Below are 4,334 nucleotides of genomic sequence, written 5' to 3'. Positions count from 1 at the left end.
GTGAGCCTCTTGCATCAGAAAACAGATTGAGAGTGGCAAAATAAGCAATGCCTGCAGTTAGGGATGCCATATCCCGGTGGCCGCCGGGAAAATCCCACTTTTGGGGGGCCCTCCCGGTCACGGCCCAGTTTGGTCCCCACCCAGGTATTTGTCCCGGTCCGGGGCCCGCTCCCGCAGCCATTGCTGTGGGCATATGCCCAGAGTGGTCAGAGGCACTGCAGTCCATAGGGGGTATCTACAAATGACTGGATTGGTATTGGACACAACGTGGAAATACAGGAACAAGCTAGTGAACTGCTTGAGGGTTTTGAAGATTCCCAGCTTTCCTACTCCTTACAATATCTTAAAGCAGGGGAAGGCAACCTTTTTGAGCCGGGGGCCAGGTTGCTGTTCCTCAGACAACTGGGGGGCCGAAGCCAAAAAATAAATAATTAAATAATTGTTTTTTAAAACTAAATAAATAAATAAACCGGGACAAATGTAGGACAAAATTTTCAAATGGAGGACACTTTTATAAAATGGAGGACACACGAAAAAAATATTGGTTTTTTAAAAAAATGTTAATATAAATGCATGTTTCTGAGGTTTCTATAGCCTCCCTTGCCCGCCACTTGCCCCCCCTTGCCCGCCTCCTCCTGATAGGCCAAAGGCCCCACACCCTTACGCGAGAGGCCAAAGGCTCCGGTGGCAATCGGTGGCAGGACTGGGCTGGGGCCGGTCCCAAGGCCTTGCCGGGCCGCAGGTTGCCTACCCCTGTCTTAAAGCATGGGGCTCTCTGTTCAGAAAAGATGACCATCCTTTGTCTTCTTCTGTTCTGCCTTTGCTCCAAGACTAATTCAATGAAATCAAGAATGCAAATATAGCTGGTCTGAGTGCTGGAAAGAGTTTTGTGTGAGGTTTTGTTTTTTTAAAATATCCTTCTATGCAGGAAAGAGGCCTGAGGTAGGGGTCAGCTTAAAAATCCAACTTACATCTGTGAAAAGCTAATATGAGGGCAGCAACTGCCATGATCAGAGAGAGGAGGGCCAGTACATAGGCAAAGTTAATAGGAGATCTGCACCATCCTTTCAATTTGTCAATACCAGATGCAAACAGATCTGCAAATAAAGAAGAGCATGAAGACAAGTTGTAGTAAGAGATAATGGCGTTTATCACACGTGAGGAATTTCTCTTAATTTCGAATGAAAAGAAAGTGGGGCCAGAATGCATTCACGTAAAGTCGCTAGTTTAGCGAAATTAAGTGAATGCTCATTGCATTCAATCTGGCTTCCCATTGCCCGAAAATAGCATGCCATTGCCCGAATTTGCTTGTAGCAGCACCCCATGATTGCATGTGGACTTACTTTCCATTGCCCGAATTTGTGTGTAGTGGGTTATCACGCAATAACAGTAAACCCCATGATTGCGTTCAGATTGCCATTGGATTATACTTCCAATTTCCCTTGTCTGATAAACTCCAACGTACAGTATTTTAGTTGTTGCATTAGTACAGGTTGAGTCTCTCTTATCTGAAATGCTTTGAATCAGAAGTATTTTGGATTTCAGAATTTTTTAAAATTGAAATACCTATATTTTCACATAACCACATAATGCAATATCTTAGAGATGGGACTCAAAGCTACACACAACTTTTATTTATGTTTCATAAATACCTTATACACATAGCCTGAAGGTAATTGTATACAATATTTTAAATAATTTTGTGCATGAAACAAAGAAGTTTATCACACGGGCCCTAAAACAGACCCGTTGCATTCCAAAACGGATGTTCGCAGGGGGGCGCACAGAACAGGATGGTACTAAGAACTGCATTTTACTGCACAAGGGAATGCCGCTACTGCCGCCAGGTGTTCCAATCGCGTCCTCCCTCCATTCCAGAGGGTACAATTTCTGAGAACTGTTCTAAAGCATTCTCAGAAATTGCGCCTTCTGGAACGGAGGAAGGACGCGATAGGAACGCCTGGTGTCAGTGGCAGCGTTCCTTTGTGCAGTAAAATACAGTTCTTAGCCCCATCCCGTTCCGTGCACGCCGCTGTTGTAGGACACAACAGGCCCGTTTTAGGGACCGTGCAATAAACCTCAAAGTCTGTGTACACTGAACTATCAGGAGGCAAATGAGCATTTACTGCCAGGGACCAAGAAGACAACTCTTCCCCATCACACCTCCTATCTGACTTTTAGGAGCACTTCATCTTTCGGCCGTTGAGGGAGAGAGCAGGCCGGCCCAGCGTCATCAGGGGCTGGCCTGAAGATACAGTGTATCTTAATTGTAGATTTTTCTTATACTGTTATATAATTTTCTTGTACACCGCTATGATCTATTTGGAATAGCGGTTTATAAATAAACTTCTGGACTCGTCTCTGCAGTTGACATCTCAAGTAGATGCGACAGTCAGAAGTGCTTGCTATCAATTTCGGTTGATACGCCAACTGTTGCCCTTTCTGGGCCAAAGGGACCTTGAAACTGTGGTACATGCTCTGGTAACCTCTCAATTAGATTTCTGTAATGCGCTCTACATGGGGCTAGCCATGTACCAAGTCTGGAAGCTTCAGTTAGTACAAAATATGGCAGCCAGATTGGTCACTGGTGCATCCAGGTTTGACCATATAACACCTATCTTGAAAGATCTTCGCTGGCTGCCCATTCGCTTCCTAGCGCAATACAAGGTGTTGCTTGGGCCCGAGTTACTTGAGGGACCACATCTCCCCATATGATCCACCCCGCACACTCAGAACATCTGGGAAAAACTTACTGGTAATTCCACCTTCCAAATATGTTGCCACATCCCAGATGGCCTTTTCAGTGGTGGCCCCACGGATGTGGAATGATCTACCCGAGGAGCTCCGTCTGACAACCCCCCATTCAAAAAGAGGCTTAAAACTCTTCTTTTGTGTCAAGCCTTCCCCCCTGAAGAATGAAGTTATCTACCCTGTTGCCATCGATTACCTGCTTACCCTTGAAGGCGAATGATTGTGCTTAGAGTTCTGTAATTGTATGGTTTTATTATGGGATTTTATCCTTTTATGAAATGCCTGTATGGTTGTAATTGTCTGAACACCGCTTTGATCCGTGGAAAAGCGGTATATAAATAAAATTTATTATTATTATTATTACTTATATGGACATGGGAAGGCATGAGAGGAGGCCATTTCATTGCTTTTTTCTTCAGGTGAAACTTGGCTGAGCTATTCAGCTGGCACATAAATTACAAAAGTTCACTTTAGGATGTCAGAAGTATCAGAGAGTACAGATGCCCCTCTGTTTACACAGACTTCATATCTGTGACCCTCACTTACTCATGAGGAACAACTGGAGGGGGTTAAAATGGGCTGCACACCCCCATTCAAATCTATGGGGCTTGAATATCTGTGAGTTTCCGTTTTCTCAGGGGGTCTGGAACGGATCTCCCGCAAAACTGAGGACTGACTGTATCCTGTTTACTTTGATATGTTCTCTCATCTATTCTAGACCATGGAGCATCCAGAAGTGCCCCTGCAAGCAGAGAAAAGGAAAGCCACCCATAATCTTTCCAATCACTGATCCAAGATAGCTAGGGATTACATTTTCCACTCTCATTTGGCAGGTTCAGGCATCAGCTGATTCCCAGTGCATGACAATTTTAATACTCACGTGTATATTTTTAATTATATTGTTCTTTGAATTTGTAACCCACTTTGTGTCCCAATTTTGGGGGGAAAGTGGGATATAAATAAATATAATAATAACAACAGCAGCAGCAGCAACAGAAGGGCCACTCTTTCCTCCAGGTAGTAAGCAGCAGCGGCAGCACACTTCCAAGATCAGCAGATTTGTTGTTTTCTTTGCCTGCGGCCTGCATGAAGCCCTTGCCACTCTGCAGAGCTACTGCAGCTTCACATAGTTTTTCAAAGGGGACTGTTTTCCTAGTCATGGACTCTGATGACCAGAACCAGGCAGGTTCAGTGCGACCATCTACAGAATCCTTCTGCACATGAGATCATGAGATGGGTGGTAGGTGGGTGCCAGGGTGGTAAGGGCAGCAGATAGGGCAGGAATCGGGGGAGCTTGGGTCATCCTTGACCTTTTCATTTAGCCACTTTTTACAGTCATATCATTCTAAATAAGCATAATGCCTCTGTTTTGACTTTCATCATCTCTCACCTTGCTGTGTTTTCAGCCCTTTCTTGGGTAGCTTCCTCATCAACATGGCAGGATCTGGGATGTACTCATCATACTCCTGAGTCTCCTCATCACTAACAGACAATGATCCTAGAGATAGAAGAGGCAATGACTCAGGTACTGTGTTCTCAGCAGTGCATTTACATCCCTCTAACTCTTATAGAACTTTATTTTG

This window comes from Sceloporus undulatus, chromosome 2 (genome assembly GCF_019175285.1).
Source record: "Sceloporus undulatus isolate JIND9_A2432 ecotype Alabama chromosome 2, SceUnd_v1.1, whole genome shotgun sequence".
NCBI classification, from domain to species: Eukaryota; Metazoa; Chordata; class Lepidosauria; order Squamata; family Phrynosomatidae; genus Sceloporus; species Sceloporus undulatus.
This window is presented reverse-complemented; position numbering follows the sequence as displayed.